The 18,953-nt window shown below is 36.5% G+C and overlaps 1 long non-coding RNA gene across 1 annotated transcript; it reads left to right on the top strand.

Annotated features, from left to right (window-relative positions):
• Positions 1–3,706: 3,706 nt before the first annotated feature.
• LOC123512794 lies at positions 3,707–12,018 on the top strand. Its single transcript, XR_006677190.1, has 2 exons — positions 3,707–3,816; positions 11,702–12,018. It is a non-coding gene; the product is annotated as an uncharacterized LOC123512794 (long non-coding RNA).
• Positions 12,019–18,953: the final 6,935 nt, after the last annotated feature.

Raw genomic sequence — 18,953 nt, 5'->3', positions numbered from 1 at the left:
TCAGTTACTTCAGTGGTGAAGGAATCCACGGAATTGATGAATCTTTTCAGGTCCGTATTCAGAAACGCTTTGCTCTCTCACCACGCCTATTTTCCAAGGTCACAGAGATGATTAGCGGCGTTTTCAAGAGTTTCTTCAGTTAATAATGTAGAAATCTTGTCAATCTGCCTCTAGAACCGTAAAATCACCTTTAAAATTTCGTGTAATTTTTAATAAAGCCTTTTGAAATAGTGTACATAAAGCACATAAGTGTTTGGGAATACGAGCCACAAACGCACTGGGTGAATCAATCAGTTATTCAAGGTTATACTAATGTGGTCTGGTCAGGGCATGAGGAGAAACTTGGATTCGCCTTTATCCATGTCAGAGCGTCACTCCTCTCGGGCAACAAAAGAACGAAAAATAAAGGCGCCACTAAGGTACAGTCACTAAGAAATGCCAAAAAAGAATGATCCAGAATTTAAGATAAACTGCCTTGAAACCCTGGAGAAAAGAACGCTGGGAGTGGATGTGCGCATTTGACAGGAGAAAAGGCGACTAACTGGAGAGAGGCTTTACAGATGCAGTGAAAGAAGACACGCTTGCTTGAAGTGAGTCTGAGTGAAGAGAGCGGAGAGGACCCAACACTCTGAAAAAAGGTTGATGTGTTTGACGACCCCTAAGAAAAAGACTCAGCAGATCAGAGGACTTCAGATTGAGGGAAGACACAAAAGACAATAAAAAGAAAGTGTAAAACGTTGCTTGATTTCTTAGCACAGTGTCTGGCTGGCTAAATAAACAATACAGGTAAAGATATTGTATGTAAGAAGGAAAGTACTTGTATAGGTAAATAGGTGGATACATGTATAGGTACGCGGGTGGATGAGTGAGCCAGTAGAAGAGTAAGTGGACAGTAAGTTCGGGCGATGGCAAGATATGTGGATAAGCAGGTGGCTGAATGAATGGCAAGTGGGTGAGTGAGTGCAGAGGTGGATAAGTTAACTAGACGGGTGAATGGATGGATGTACAACTGGATAGCTTGGCAAACAACATATTTCAGGTGGTAATTAATGGTGAACGTTGAAATGGGACCACTGATGAATATAATGAGTAACAAAACAAAACTGTGAGGAATTTATTACCAGTCAGTGTTTCATGCTTCATAACTAATGGTGTAGTATCAGTTGTGTCTAATACATAACTGTGGATATTAACAAGGGTTGGGAATACAAGAAGCAAGCCATGTTTGTGTTATTGCAAAAATAGCAGTGTTATTGTCAAGAAGGTCATTAATGTGGTGTATTTTATTAAAGCAAACAATTAACAATAGCAACAGCACACTGAAGAATTATATATGAATTCTTTTAGAAATGGAAATTAGAGAAAATTTGCTTGTTGAGAAGGTAGGCCTCTTATATATAATGCATGGATGGGGGAGGATAGACCCATGGGAGTGAGGCATGTTGATGGTGAACAGGTAGAGTCATCCTTTAACCATCCACTGGTTACACACTCGGAAGTGAAAACAGTTATCATTAGATACAGCTGACAGTGACTGCACCTACGTATAATTGGCTAATCTCGCGGTGGGACGCTTCTCAAGATTGCAAGGAAGCAAGGCATCAACTTCCCTTCACATGTTAATATTACTGCACCAAGAATGTCGAGATTTTGTGTCAATATGATATATTCATTCTTCTGTCGAAATATTTCCAAATAAATTTGTTTTGTAGCCTAGTTTTTATAAAATATGGAAGTGCGATGGGCCTTGTGACTCGAGCATGTTTAGTCAGCTTTGCTCGGATCGACTACGCCAATAAATTAGTAAGTTGAGTACATTTCTCACTGACAATTTGCCTGGAGCAGCATGAAACACCCCTTTATCTAACATACCAAAAGAAATGTTGAACTCGCTGTATTTATTACAAATATTAAAGTGCGTGATGGAATGTTGGTGTCGTGCGGAACTGTGCCTGTCGGAGCTATTTGGAGGCTTCAAACATTGGATAAATAGTACATTATAAGACTACACGCTCATAATGACAATTGATGATCATGCTTACTCTGGCTAGGATGTCAGCTCCATAGATCCTTCTATCCACCAGTTTAAGCAAAGATAACAGAGGGCTGTGGAACCCACGAGATATTTTCGCATGCATGGAGGAAAAATTTCGCACGCTGCACCGCCGCCACTACCACCAACACCCCTGGTACACACCGCCCTACACTTCCCAGCATCTCCCACTCTCTCTCTCTCTCTCTCTCTCTCTCCTTTCCTTCCCTCTCCCTAACAGAAGTTCTGATCCTATTTCCATCCAGTTTTCTCATTGGCCTTCCTTCTTCCTTCCATCACCACTCGGAGGTTGCTATTCTGTAATTCTAATTCCTGGCTGGCTTCGCGAAGGTCCAGAGCAGGTAAGAATGAGGGTCTGGGTAGGATGTCTTTAGAATTTTGTTGTAGACGTCAAACGGAGATGGTTGTTCAGGTTCTCAAGAGTGTTTCTCCTATTCATAATGTAGACACGTTAATCTGTACTTAGACCATAACGACACTCTTAAAAACCTGCGTCACTTCAAGTACAGCCTTTGTAAAGTAGTGGAGGTGCCGCCTCAAGTGTTTCAGAATGTACACCTTACAACACCAGGTGAGTAAAAATGTTGTGATCTTTGACTGGATAAGCTGCCTAGGTTTGTTTTTATGAAAGAGGGAAATCCGGCCAAGGGCAACAAAATTTGTGGTTAAAAAAAAAGGCCCACTGAGGTGCCAGTCCCTAAACAAGGTGAACAAATAATACTTTGGGAGAGACTCCCAAGATGACAACATAAGTTATCTTTTTTTTTTTTATTATTATTTTTGGTGAAGAATGTATATGTCGGTAGTGCATGTAGTTTTGTGTGAAGAAAGAAAGTGGTGTTTAGAGGGCAGGCTGTGACTGCCCGCTGTGTTGTGAGACAAAGGGAAACGTTGAGTGAGGTCACAGCTGGCTTTAAGGAAGGTTCCCAGCACCCCCTGAACCAGTGCTATTAGACCTCGCTGGGAGTAATTATCGTTTGGGCAGGGTTCTACTGCCTCCTCCATGGAAGGGCATCTCACCACAAATCAATATCCACTTACTTACCACGACTGATATCATACAAAGAGACTTATTTGTTCTGCAACTCAAAGCAATGACGACCTAAATTACAACTTTCTGGTCTCCCTTTGGTAACACTGCAAACGATCATCATGACGGACACACACAACAAAAGAAGAGCAGGTTAACTTATCTTTCCTGAGCTGCACAACTAACACAATCAAACACAAACAACACAAAACAAACGTTGTAGACGAATATGGTGCCACACAATATGTCGCAGCGTTACCCGCGAGACACACCACCACCACAATGTCACGCTCACTGCCCACATATGACCACCTCACGCCCACAAACACACACACACACACACACACACACACACACACACACACACACACACATACCAAGATAATAAGACGCTATCACTAATTTGATAGATAAGAAGTCCCGTGACCACCGAGGAGAACAACAAGAGGCGGTGAGTCATGACAAGACAAACACAGCTGGAGACGAGCAGTAGATTACAAGAAGAAGCTTCTGGAACCTTCTCCCCATATCTGGTAGTAATCAAAGGTCGCCGGAAACAAAATGATATGGTCGAGAAGTCCATATCATATATTAGAGGTGTAAGAGAGCGAGAGAGCGAGACAGAGAAGCCGAGAACGCCCAGGAGAAGGCGAGAGACGACAGCGAGAGAGAGAGAGAGAGAGAGCTGTCAGACCAGAGGGTCAAAATGGGCGCGCCGCTTATCTCAAGACCAGTAAGTGTAGCCAGTTAGTTGTAATGCAGTCACAGAAAATGTTGGTGTCATATTTTGATAAAGGAAAAATGGTTATGTGTAGGTTGTGTAGGATGTTATTTTTATTGGAAGGTAAATTGTAGAGTGTGTTAGGATGTATCTTATCTTTGAATTTAAATTGCGTGATTTGAGTTGGATAACGGAAATATTGTGAAGAAATCTGAAACATTAGAAGAAGTTTAAGTGAAGAGAGAAATGTTGTTATCAATGAAGTTATTGTGTGTGTAATGAATTTGAGTTCAAGATATAATGTGGCAGAATCTGAGGCATTTGAAGGTGGAGCTTGCGTGAAGAGAGTGATTAAAATTTCGTGATTTTCGTGGTTTTATTTGTTGTCGTAAATGTTTGTAAATAATATAATTAAGTAAAGTTTATAAAAAAAACTCACAGGCGTTCCCTTGAACCCATAAAGTAGTCTTTAAAAAAGATTAGGGACGCAACAAGATCGTGCAACTTGCAGACACGACAACTGGTGGCAGCAGAGGGATATCTTTATAATTGATAATGTTGCAAAGATAAATATTGCATAACTTGATAAATTATATGTTTTCTGGATTCATTAGCAGAGATTAAAATCGTGAATACTATGGTGTGGCATATGTTATATGAGTGTACTGAATTGTTGTAATGGATGCTGTTGTAATTACGTATTTTGAGTCATCTGCAATTTTTGATGGTGTACCGAAATAGTGGTGAGAAATCTTTGTCACAGCAAAATATTTTGAAGATCATTTAAGTTACTCGTGCTGCGTCTGTGTTGCTCGCAAGTTGTTGTCATAACGGATAGTATTGCCATAAAATTCATAGTTACATTACTTGATTGCGTAAACATCTTGCTCTGAATAAAAAGCGCCTTGAATTGTGTTGATTTTATTGCTATTGTGATAAGAGAATTATAGTTTCTTTTCTTGTTTCACCAGCGGCATACAAGCAAGGGGAAGTAGAAACACACAGGGAAACACACATATCAAACACAGGTGTAGTAGCAACTCTTAGATATTTCATCATAACTGGTAAAAGATAAGAATGTTGTCAGCTTGTAGACGTTAGTGATAAATTAGACTAAATTAGAGTGAAGAACACAGGTGTCAGAGAGTTATGTAGAAGATTGTAAGGAGAGGTTTTCATGAAGCAGAAATTTTGGTAAACATGAATATCATATTTATAGAGAGAAAAAGGAATAATATATATGAAGTAGTTGTGGTATAAAGCGAGTAAACAGAAAGAATGTGAAATTTTTGGAGGATGAAGCAAGCGAGTCACCCTGAGTAAACATCAGACAACAGCTGATGGAGACAGAAATTTATGTTATCTGAAATTTAACGTGTTGGTATGTACAGAGGCGATAGTGGCAATGTTCGTGAGTGAATTGAAGGAAGATATATGGGAATTATATGGGTTAATAAATGTTGTGTGGAAACCTGGGAGAGACGCAGAAGCGTAGGAGTGATGTTAGGCCTTGATAAGCCATAGATAAACTCAGTTGATAAGATGACCAGAGGTAGAAGGAAATCCTGGAGGTGAGAACAGATGAAAATTTTCATTCATGCACCAAGAAAATGATCAGCCATGTATTATGAAACATAGGGATATAAAGGGGAAAGTTAAGATATGGATGTCACTGTAAAGTACAGGGAAGGCGAGAGTCAGGTAACAGTGTTGGGACAGTGCCAGACCATGTGACTGAAGGAATATTGGCTGGACCCTGACTCACGAGATTATCTCTGTGACTGATATGAGTTGATGGAAAGGTAGCTAAGTGACCACTACAGTCTCTATTGTGTTAATAAGTAATACAGAAAATTGCAGAGTGATTGAGTATGTAAATGAAGAACTTAACCATATGGAATAACAAAATGAGTATAGAAAGGTGAATAAATGTTAATGAAATTATTATTATATTTCACGAAAGATAATAAACATGTTGATTATATTGAAATGTTGATCATTTTTATTGTAAAGAAAGTTTGTATGCGATAGAGACTGTTAAAGGGTAACGTAAGCAGAGGAATAGGTTTTAACAAGTTGAGGTGAAAGAGTTCTTTAAAATCGCCGTAAGCACGGACATTTAACAGCGAGAGGTGTCTATATTTAAATTAGTTGAGAGCGAGGCATTATAAGAACGTACTGCTTAACAGGCCCACATCCCGCGTATACTTACAATAAACTTGGCCATAATAATTATTGGAGAAGAATTATCAGGGTTTGGAAGAGTATCTTGATAAGAACGATGGCGGTCAAAACTCTAGATAACGTCAGAGATCCTTGTAGTGGTCACAGACTAAATCTAACATACCCGAAATAGATAAAATTTATATTAATGGCTGAAGCTGACATCGAAATGAAGTATATTCAAAGGCGAGAAATATGTTATAATGAGGTTATCTTATGTAGATAAACATGAATAATGGAATAAGGTGTGTAAAGTATTATTTGAAAATCAGAGAAAGATAGATTGGTGCATGAAAAAGGGTAGTGAAAATATGAATTGATGAATGCTGCATGAAAAGTGATTATTGGAAAATAGGGATGATGGAGAAAGAAACAGTGAGATGGGTATAGTGAAAACTGTGAGTATAGTGGGTATAAAAAAAGGTGCATGAAAAAATGGTGAAACAAGTAATTGAGAAGTCGGAAGCATGAAAATATGATGATGTGAGAGTATATAGAGATGATGATTATATATATATATATATATATATATATATATATATATATATATATATATATATATATATATATATATATATATATATATATATATATATATATATATATATATATATATATATATATATATATATATATAATATAGTGTAGAGATGGAAATATTGAGGATATTTGGAAGTAAATCTATTGAGTATACTGAAGCATGCATATATGATGTGGTGAATTTATTATGAGAATGGTGTGGTGACATGACATTGAATATAGTGAGTATATATTGCAGCATGGTATAGTAGAATATTGGGAGTATTTGAATATATTGAATATATTGAAGCATGCATAATAGTGAATATATATGAGGATAATGAGTACAGTGAGTATATATTGCAGCATGATATAGAGAAATATTGAGAATAATTGGATCTATTGAGTATATTGAAGCATACATATATGGTGAAATTATTGTATTGAGAATGATATGGTGGCATGAATATTGTTGGTATATATTTACAGCAAGGTTATATAGTGAAAAGGGAATATTGAGAATATTGGTGTAGTAAATATAATGAGTATATAAAATGAGGCATGGATATATGGTGAAATTAATATGTTGAGAGTAATATGATGACATGAATATAGTGAGTGTATATTGAAGCATGAGGATGTAGTGAAGTGAATGTATGCAGAAAATGTGGTATGTTGAAAATTTTGAGTAATTAGAGTGAACCATGAAGATAATGAATATAGTGAGGATATATTTAAAGCTGAGGATAATGAATATAGTGAATATACATTTGAAAATGAGGAAAATGAGTATAGTGAATATATATTGGAGATATAGTGAGACATATATGTTGTGAATATAAAATGTTGAGAATATAGACTGAGGCCTGCAGTACTAGTGAGATGAGTATCTTGATAGCTGTGTGTATTTAAAGCATGAGAAATGAGGATAAGACGAGAATATTGGTAATGGCACCAATCGCTATCTGTGTAGTTTTCATTGTTCGCCAGCTGATTTAATTCACAAGTTAGTCCTGCCTATCGCGCCGAACTGTCGCTCTTGTGGAAGCCCTATTAAAAGAAATATATATACAGATATTCATGCCTACCTACCTCATAATATAAACGTTTGGGTATTTATCTATGTGTCTGATTGAAAATTACATAAAAATATGCAAATATAAGTTTCTAATGGTGCAAAGTATGGATGTACCAGTGTCCCATCAAAATATTTTTTGTAAGTCTAATAGTACATATATACCTTATCACAAAATTGTCAGAGTTTCTGCATAGGATAATGCTCCACTCAAAAAGCGTAGAGCAAATATCACTGAGTAGCATTTATATAAAAAAACAATTTTCGGAGTCTGTGGAAATAACCTGGCTAACATTACCGAAACCGAATTTTTGTAACTGAATAACAACAAACGAACTTGGTATGCCTTTTGATCTCAGAAAGTTTCTCAGAGTTGGCACTGTATTTCTAAGTTCATCCTACTAATATCCATAGTGTTATATAGTGAAGTCGTTGTGTAGCGAATGGCGATGGTCTTAACACGCTAGATTTGTTTAGTTTATAGAAAATGGTGCATGTTAGACAATATCCTCTATACTGTTAATTTCTTAAGACTATTAATTGTTGTTATTTTATATATGAATATAATTTATATTAATTTTATGGAAAAAAAGGCATTAAAATAGTATATTAATGATCTATTTTTGTTGAGAAATGGAGATGGTAAAGAAGAGCGCTTGACATATATATAAACATTTCCACTTTTTTAGCTTATATGCCATGAGTACATTCTTAGAAAGATTATAACTATTTTATTAAACCATTTAATATTTACAAAACGTGCAGAAAAGTACGTTCCAGTTGACCAACTTTCTGTGAAATAATTAACCCATCTGGCGGTTGAAGGCACCTACATAGCAGATCGCGATCGGTCCCATTGTGAGGATATCATAGTTGAAACATGACGGGAGATGAATCTTGAATAATAGTGAAATATTGTCGTGAAATATAGATTGATGCATGCAAAAAAGAAGGGAGATGAATCTTGAATATTGTGAAATATTGATATGAAATATATATTTGGGCATGCTGCAATGGTGATGATTATGAGTATTGTGTATTGAGATATTGAATGCTGCATGAAGAGATATCGAAATGAGTGTATTAATATTTTTGAGTATAGAGAATGAATATATTGGTGAGGGTGAAGAAATTGTGAAATGAGTATATTGGAAATAGTGAATATATTGAGCAAGTATATTGGTAATTATGGATATATTGAATACAGATCCATGCATGAAGATATGGTGAAACTCAGATGTTGATAGTGGTATGGAAATAGTGAAGAAAGAGAAATAAGTATCTTGGTAGTGGTGAGATGTTGAAATATATATTGATATGTTGAAAGTATGTTGAAATGAAGTATGAAAAGGATATCCGTAAAAAAATTAGTGTGGAAATTTTATGGTGGAAATGGAATGCATACTAGGAGAAAATGAGATAAAAAGCAGTTGCAGTTGAGTGAAGTCATATCATGAAAGGAAGGGATATTATTGTGCGGTAGAAGAAAAATGGGTAACGTATAATTGAGACGTATAGAAACAACTTGAGATGGTTAAAAGAAAAATGATGAGGATAAAGAAGGTAAAATATTGGAAAGGTGAGAAAGAAAATCAAAATGCAGTAACCATGAAATAAGAAATGTAAAAAGTGTAAAACATACAGGTGTGACTTCTGAATCGATTAGTTTATGTCGAGCATGCTCAAGTTGAATTTGATAAGGTAAGATGTTGCGAGATAAATGTAAATGTGCATTATTCAACTCCCGGAAACTGACGCGTCAGATAATGGTGAATGATCCTTGTATACGCATGTGCCTAGCGAACTTGCATACTTCCTGCTGGCCTAGGGGCATGGCAGTGTACAAGTTACTCTGTCTAGCTGTTAATATTGTTTAAGAAGGAGAGAGGAAAATGCGAAGAATAAATTTGTAATTCCTGTCTGGGAATGAGCCGATTCAGAACGATGGGGGACGCCTCAGATGTTCTTTTCGACAAGTACCCAGGTGTGGAAGAGTTTTGAGCGTATACATACACAAGGATTATAATTATGAAGAAGTGGGCCCACAAACACACACACACAAAAAAAATGAATAAATAAAACAATTCAAATGATAAATATAGCAAATAAAAAGGAATAAAAAGAACAATACAGAAAATATCGAAGTCACAAAGATACAAAAGAAAATTTATTGCAAGTATAAATAAAAGGGAAATTTACTGTATGTCACTGGAAGTTGATTAGATAAATAAATGTTGAGATATCGTGCGATATGTGTTTGCTAAATGATATCGTTATTAAGCTGGAAAAAATGTTGAGGAATGTTATGTGAAAAATGTTTATGTTGAGTTGATGAGAACACAAGATGTAAAATTTTGAGGTGTCAAAGAGATGAAGGTCAAATTGGTCAGGTGAGAATATGGTGATTCGTAAGGAGGGATGGCAGGGATATCAGAAACATATCAGTAAAGTCCGAAGAGGGAAAACTGAAGAGTTTAGAGTGTGTATAGCAGTTTAGCTACGTTTGTTTAGGATATTAATATATTTGAAACCGAAATTTCTTGTTGTTGTAGAGCTGAAATGTAGCTGAGAAACGCGATACACGAATGCAAGACACACTTATTATGAAAAAGTAGTAGCAGTATAATGGTTCAAAAAATATATTTCGGTTTATCTTTGAAGATTTTGTTATGATATTTTAAGAGGAGGAATTAAGGTAGCAAATTTAATAAGAGAGTGAAATCAGTAAAAGTGTATGATAGATATTGTAGTGCCTGGTAGTCAAGGAGAGACACACAGCAATCAGTCAGCGACGTATAAGGGAGATAAGGTATGTTAGCCCAAGGGATAGGAAACAATTCTTACAGATTAAATACAGATATTTAGAGGCACAAATACATGAAATATAGAAAGTTTATGAGGTGAAAAAAGGGAAAGTAATTGCTTATTAACATTACGGATAACTATACAAAAGATAATTCACTGAAATGTCTGATGATGAGTAAGATGAGAAAAGAAACATATTTCAAGTCATTATATTGTGAGCAAGATGCGATAATGAGTCATGAGCAAAATTTTAGCTGTACTCGACGGTGGAAGGTTATAGTGTTCCTTTATCAGATTGTTGGCTTACCTTACGGCGATTAGTTCCTTGATGACTGACTATGACACCTAAATTCATGTGGATATTGAATGGAAAATTTTGTGCCTTTGTAAGCTTATATGAGCTCGTGTTAAAAGCTAAAAACATCACGGTATACATATTTTCGTCCAGTAGTAGTTCTGTTAAAAGAGTGTAATTATCAGAAGAAAAAAAAATGTTGATTTGTCGAAGAAAAAGAATATTGCACGCAACACAAACTCAGAATTAATTGGTGTTTAACTGTCATAGTGTGGTATTTGATAAAGCAAGATAGAGATAAAACAAAACAAAATGGGTTCATGAGTTCTTGAAATTAGAGATTGCTGTGCTTAACTTATTAACAATCATTGTCGTGTATTTAAAGGTCAGAATTTGCTCCTTAAGATGATTCAGAAAGAACATGAGATGAAAAAAGTTTTGTCAAAATATAACAAGAAGTCATCTTTTACACGAGAAAGATTGATGTTGGTCAATAAATCCATTGCAGTAGTTTAGGGTTATGTTATGATGTGATGAAAACAATGATGACGATGTACATGTTTCTAAAAGTGTATTGTTGTTCCCTTTTATATCTTATTTGAGAGCAGATTGATATGTTTATTTTCCCAAGAGAGTAAAGATAAATGAGTTGACTCAAGGCTGATAAGTAGGAGTGACTGCATTACTAACTTGGCTACTACTTACTACTTTAGAGAAATTCTAGCAGACACCTTTTATGATGTGGGCAGTATGATCTCCCTTCATTTTTTCATTATAGTTATAAGTGTTCTGACTGCATATATGAATATTGAAAATAATTTGAAAAGAAACTGTTGGTTTACAATGCAAATATATGGAAAAATATGATTCGTGGTTGATTTCTCTTACTGGTCAAATTGAATGTTATATTTTGTTTCTCCACAAAGGCTGTCTCTAAACTATGAACTTATGAATATTGCTAATACACGCCTTCTCAGCAGTTAAGGATGGGTACCTTGTCTCTACACAATGAAAGATAATCTACAGTTCCTGATAAAGGCATCAGCCTCCTGGGACCTGGACGATACGGCTGGCTGAGGGGTCATCCTGGTGTCACGAGCGTGGGCGAGGGCCATATCTAGGACTCCGCTGGTTCCAGCAGCTGGGAGCAGACCTTCCCAACCCACACCTGCGACCCGCGACCCTGCGACCCGCAGCCAAGTTAACAGTCGTGCGAGGACGCACGATCTTGAGGAGGGGGCATTGGTGTGACATGGAAATCGAGAAGAAATGAAATACGTAAGAAAAAAGATAGCAAGAATGAAGAGATGAAGATGGAAGTAAGAAAGAGAATAATAAATGTAGAAACATGAGAGACACGAAAGCAGGTACCAAGATAATAAGACGCTATCACTAATTTGATAGATAAGAAGTCCCGTGACCACCGAGGAGAACAACAAGAGGCGGTGAGTCATGACAAGACAAACACAGCTGGAGACGAGCAGTAGATTACAAGAAGAAGCTTCTGGAACCTTCTCCCCATATCTGGTAGTAATCAAAGGTCGCCGGAAACAAAATGATATGGTCGAGAAGTCAAGTAACGAGTGTATATTAGGAGGTGTAAGAGACACAGAGAGCGAGAGAGCGAGACAGAGAAGCCGAGAACGCCCAGGAGAAGGCGAGAGACGACAGCGAGAGAGAGAGAGAGAGAGAGCTGTCAGACCAGAGGGTCAAAATGGGCGCGCCGCTTATCTCAAGACCAGTAAGTGTAGCCAGTTAGTTGTAATGCAGTCACAGAAAATGTTGGTGTCATATTTTGATAAAGGAAAAATGGTTATGTGTAGGTTGTGTAGGATGTTGTTTTTATTGGAAGGTAAATTGTAGAGTGTGTTAGGATGTATCTTATCTTTGAATTTAAATTGCGTGATTTGAGTTGGATAACGGAAATATTGTGAAGAAATCTGAAACATTAGAAGAAGTTTAAGTGAAGAGAGAAATGTTGTTATCAATGAAGTTATTGTGTGTGTAATGAATTTGAGTTCAAGATATAATGTGGCAGAATCTGAGGCATTTGAAGGTGGACCTTGCGTGAAGAGAGTGATTCAAATTTCGTGGTTTTCGTGGTTTTATCTGTTGTCGTAAGGGTTGTAAAGTGTAAATGTTTGTAAATAATATAATTAAGTAAAGTTTATAAAAAACACAGAGGCGTTTCCTAGAACCCCACAAAGCATTCTTTAAGATTAGGGACGCAACAAGATCGTGCAACTTGCAGACAGGACATAGAGAAAGGATGTACGCACTCTCTTTCCCGTCCCGCTCTTCTATTTTCATACAATGAAATACAAGAATATGAGTGAAGACCAGCAGAAATTGGCCAATAAGTTAATATTCGATGCTCTAAGCATGAGTGACATGGGAGATCTTACAAGGGAACATCAGATATTACGAGTGGAAGGCTCGGATAAATTAATGGTATGAAAAGGTTTATATTAAGGTTACAGCATATTACCGTACAAAGTACAATTTTACATAACTATTATGAACATTTTTTTATTGTTTATGTCATATGTAAAAATAATAAAGAAATGAAAACTATCACTATACTTTGTATCCGGCCTTCATAGGGCGGATACAAAGTAAAGTCACCTTAAGGTAATCCTCCCTCAGGACATTATAGATGGCTGCACAGGTTTCAGGGATGATCAGGCTGAGGCTCTCATTTTGAAATTCTAGTGGAATACTGGAGACTTGTGTAGGATCTTCCTGCGGCAAGGAAGTGAAGTGTTGCTTCAAGACGAGCACACGGTGGTATGCTGTCTCGGATGCCGGTGTTCTGCTTGCAGATATATGGATGTATCTTCTTCAGCAATTCATGAAATGCAGTGAATGGCTTTCGTGTATAATTTTCAAAGTCTGCCTGGTTTTCTGCTTGTAGCTCTAAAATATTTTATTAAAGCTCCCTCGCAGAGACCGCCGAGAAAGCCACTGCTTGCACCACAAAGTCCGACGTTTCTTTTTCATAAGTTTTTTTTTTTTTTTTTTTCTAGGTGCACACACAGCAACTATACTCCACGGTACAGTTTTTTGGCAGAGTAGAGCGTCGGTGGACATCCTCCCCCCGTGAGAGCCAAATGATGACCGAGACCTGATTGTTCGCACAGTTATGAGATTCGCAGTGATGCAGCCCGTTTGGATGCTGGCGTCAATTTTTCAACACCACTACTGCATCAAGTCGCAGATGCGTGATTCTCCGTGTGGACGGGGCTTAAAACGCTCTTCAGCCCAGCCTCTTCCATTCTCTAATGGTTACTTAGACCCTCCAGCAGTGTCTTGTCTCCTTCACCTGCTTGACATCCTCTCCGCTCCTCATATTCATCTCCTCGATCTCTATCCACAAACTTCACTTAACTCCCCTTTCATCTCCTGCGTATGCTAAACCCTGACGCGCCGAATGCTTACCCGTCTTCTTAAATATTCCTCCACAAATTGCCTCCTCCCCTTGCCTCTGACGTCTTTAAACTATACTTCCTCTCTTCACATAGGCCTGGGAGTCAGGCGTGCTTTGGAACTCACGCTACTCCTTATTTTCGTTACACACTCCGCCTCACTCCCGATGTACCAACCTCCACAGACTCTTAGTGGTATAGAGAATACGTGACAACCTGATGCAATTTCATCTTCATTGGTTTTAAGTACTGCAAGTAAGTATAAGTCTTACGTACTTCGCTCCCGTCTATACCACTGACACGTGAAATCTCTTCTTCCTTCTCATATCTATCACTCATACTTCTCATTCTGTGAAGTATAAAGGTACATTAAGGCTTTTCTTCTTGAATAATCTGAAACTATCGGAAATACGATATATATATATATATATATATATATATATATATATATATATATATATATATATATATATATATATATATATATATATATATATATATATATTAGGGTGTTTCATAATATCAGATATTTGTTCCTCATACATGCCTGAGTTCCTCTTGCCAAAATATCATCCCTCTCCTAAATCTACCCTCCTATGATAAAAATTAAGGGTCCCGAGAAATTAAGGTTTTCATGAAAAAAACTTTTTTTTATAAAGAATTGCTGCTTTATTTTCCCTAACAAAAGAATAATTGGCCAGAGAGCACACATAAAGTACAAAAATTATAAAGAAAGCAGTCTCATATAGTTACTTCATTATTTCTGCCTTTTGCTTCTTTGGAAATTCTTTTCTGTGCTTAAAGACTGCTTTCAATAAGAACTGTTTGTCTTCTTCTTTTGTTGTTAATGTGGAATTAAACTTTTTGATAAGAGCTATCCCCCGTTCAGCCAAATCATTAACCACAGCCAGGTCATGGACCTTGGCTTGACCTTCAAGGTACTTTGAGTCACTTTCCCAAGACGCAGGAGGATTTTGAGTAAAGGCATCATCAATGTTGAGAGTGGTAAACAGATCCATCGTCCTCGAGGTTACAAAATCAGATAACGTTTTTTCTTTAAATGAGCCAAGGATGTTTTTTCCCTCAATACGCTTTGCTACTTTCTTCAGTGCTGGCTTTAATAGGTTATCTTGCATTCTTCTTTTTTCCTCTTGGTTAAGTTCTTTATCAAAGAATGCCAAGCCAACCAGTGCCTCTGAGAGGTACCACAAATGTCGCTTCATGGCTGCTTGTGCTTCCTTGGCAACAGTGATGATCACTCCTTCTTCTTGTAATGTTTCCATGTCTTGCAAAAACTCCAGATCAACAGCTGGAGCCTGCTCTGCTCTTGGTGCACGACACCAAGCCTTTGCATAGGCCAGGGCAACAAAAAAGGCAGATTTCTGTGACACCTTTAAGTTCCAACTCCGTCATCTTGAATTGGTCTTGTAAAAGGTATAGCTTCAATGCATAGATAGCCTTTGCCATCCACCGTGCATTGTGATATGCTCCTGGCTTCCGGAGAGGCACATTAACAGACCAGCTGAAGAAGCTCTTTATAGTCATCCCGCTGCTGACAGATAGCAAAAGATTTTCTCACAATAAGAATAGTTTTGTCCCTGAGACCCTGAAGAGGTTCGGCAATAGTGCAGCTAGTTGTCAGGGACCTATCGATTTCATTCCACTGATTCTTGAGTCTTTTAAAGATTTCAATATTAGGCCCAGTGGTGGGGCCCATTGAGAGGTGGAAGGCTTTGGCTAGAACAATTTCATAAATGTGATGCCTGCATGCTAGGTATAGAAGTTGTTTCTCAAGAGCGTCCTCAATCTTGGTGCAGGCACCTGCATGAATTCCAGTGTTCGATGATGTAGTGTCAAATGATAATCCCTTGATTCTATCTGACAGGTGGTGCTCCCTTATGCATTCAATGCATACACGTGCTATCTCCGCTCCTGTACCAGCTGGAATTTTTGGAATCCCAAGCAGTTTCTCTTGACCCTTCCCGGAAACTAGAATGGCAATTCGATCCTCAGATCTGTTACCTGTGATTGTAGGTAGCATTTTCCCATCCCAATGCAACACTAATGGTTCACCAGGACAGAATTCGTCCCCTTGATACGCCACTGCTACTTGCTTTCGAATCGCCTTGCGAGCACGGTACATTGTGGAAGCAGAAATGGAAATCTCATCCAAATTTTGCCCTAGAGATTGGGCCACTACACTATAGGACATTGCTGCATCACGGATACTAATGTTCATCCGGTCATAAGCAACAGCCACATCTTGATTTATGAAGTTCTTTGACCGTTTCTTTTTACGACATAAAGTAGAGGTACATGCATCCAAGGAAGGATCACACTGCTCATCTGAGGATGGGGAACTGTCTTCTAAAATTGCAGTCTCTGTTAATATCTTGGACTGATGAATCTCCCGGTCTTGCAGCTCAGCCTGTTTTTCTTCTCGATGCCTTTTCCTACTCTCTAGTTTGGCCATCTTCATGTCTACAGATCCCATACTGCTCTGTGCTGGGTCATCCTGCTGACTAATGTAGAAACTCTTGTCTTCCTCGTTTTTCATCATACAAAGGGCTTTGGAATGACCAATATCAAGGATTTCATTTTTAATTTCTTCCATGAACACTTCTTCAGCAACACGACAGCTCTCCTCTGATCGTTTCTTATTTTTGACTAGCTTATCATAACGCTTGAGGAGAGATTCTATTTTCCGAATGGCGTTGTCTCTCCTCATAGTAGGAATCCTAGCTTTCTCCCAAAAGGGCATGACAGCATCCAAACAGAGATTCACTGACTTTCTACGTCCTAGCTGTTCCTGCTTTTGATGAAAGAAGTACTTCTTCATGACACTCAGCTTGGTTGGCAGACGACTACCTAGGATATCCTTATTTGGCTGGCCTATGAGCCAGACTGCGTTATTGCTTCGGGTTGCCATAATCAATGTTAAGCACACCTGGAATGAGAAAATTAATTGATTAATGACGGAAACAAATATGCAATGGTAATTCGTCACTAAAGTTTGTTTTCTTTTATCTGGCATTATTTTCAAACATTACTTAACCATTTATTTATAATATTGCTAATCATTAAATATTCTTACAAGAAATATAGAAACCAACAATATTTTGCTTTTACTTCATCCCTGGCTATAAACTGTATATAACAGTCGAATATTTACATAAAAATATTACACTGAAAGAGATAAAATTAGAAAAAAATAAAACACAAACTGTCCAGCATTTAATTTCTGCATCGTGAAATCCATATAGATAGATAGATAGATAAATAGATAAATGAATAGATAGATAGATAAATAGATACATATACGAGTATATGATTAATAGGCTATATACATACCCAATGGGTATGTATCTATATATATATATATATATATATATATATATATATATATATATATATATATATATATATATATATATATATATATATATATATATATATATATATATATATATATATATATATATATATATATATATATATATATATATATATATATATATATATATATATATATATATATATATATATATATATATATATATATATATATATATATATATATATATATATATATATATATATATATATATATATATATATATATATATATATATATATATATATATATATATATATATATATATATATATATATATATACAAAAAAAAAAGCTCGCAAGACGAAAAGAATGACAGTAGTTACAACATTCCAGGCCAGGAGGCGATGTTAATCAAAACGAAATAAGCACGAGAAATACACACAAAAGAATAACAAAGAACGATAAGAACACTTGCACTAGTCCTGAAGTTAATCAAAACATACATTTTTGCGACATGTTGCCCGCGATTGTAACTTTTCAGACTGTTCTTGATTAAGTGGTGGCATTACTCGGCACTGATGGAGGCAGACCCAGCGAGTGCCTCAATTACCGGGAATATTAGGATGAATGATGACACTCATCCAATGGCAAAGTCTCCATTGCTCACCGCTCACCGTGCGCAGTTCATTGCCTCTTCTTGCCATATCTAATCTATGGTCCCTCAGCAAAATGAATAAGCTGTTAACATTTAAGTATTTAAAATTATCAAATGTGTATACATTCTTTTTTTTATCACGTAAGTAGGAAACCTGTCATTATTGTTACTATTATTATTATTATTATTATTATCATTATCATTATTACTAACATTATTATTTTTTATTGTCAATATTATTATTAATATTAATATATTTATTATTATTGTTACTATTATCGTCATTATATAATAGCAATACTACTACTACGGCAACTATTTGCACAACTACTGCTAATAATAATAATAATAAAAATAATAATAATTACTATATTAATAAAAAAAATCATTACATAACGTCTGCTCATGTTAGCGGTTAGCGATGTAAGCGCCTAAAGACGGTTACTTAACAAAGCATCCTGCTAGGAAAGATTCTTAGCGCTTAAGTCTCGTAGGTTAAGTACTTTTCCTAACTAAGACGGCATCTTTGTGGAGTTTTATAAGTACGGCCCCAGGGTTCTCAAGCGCATGGGTTCGAATACTGGCCACGGTCCGGTGTTAGGAAGGGCATCTACTCTGGGTAACGGTTCCCGAATGCCAAAATCAAAGTCCTCCTGACTCTTCTGTCAGGAGGCACCGTTATAGCCCTTATGTAATAGGGGAACCGGACGTAATCCGATAAAAAAAAATATATTATTATTATTACTTTTGTAGATTTTTTCGTAGTTTTTGTATTATTATTATTATTATTATTATTATTATTATTATTATTATTA

Source organism: Portunus trituberculatus, chromosome 34, assembly GCF_017591435.1.
Source record: "Portunus trituberculatus isolate SZX2019 chromosome 34, ASM1759143v1, whole genome shotgun sequence".
Lineage (NCBI taxonomy): Eukaryota > Metazoa > Arthropoda > Malacostraca > Decapoda > Portunidae > Portunus > Portunus trituberculatus.
This window is presented reverse-complemented; position numbering and strand designations above follow the sequence as displayed.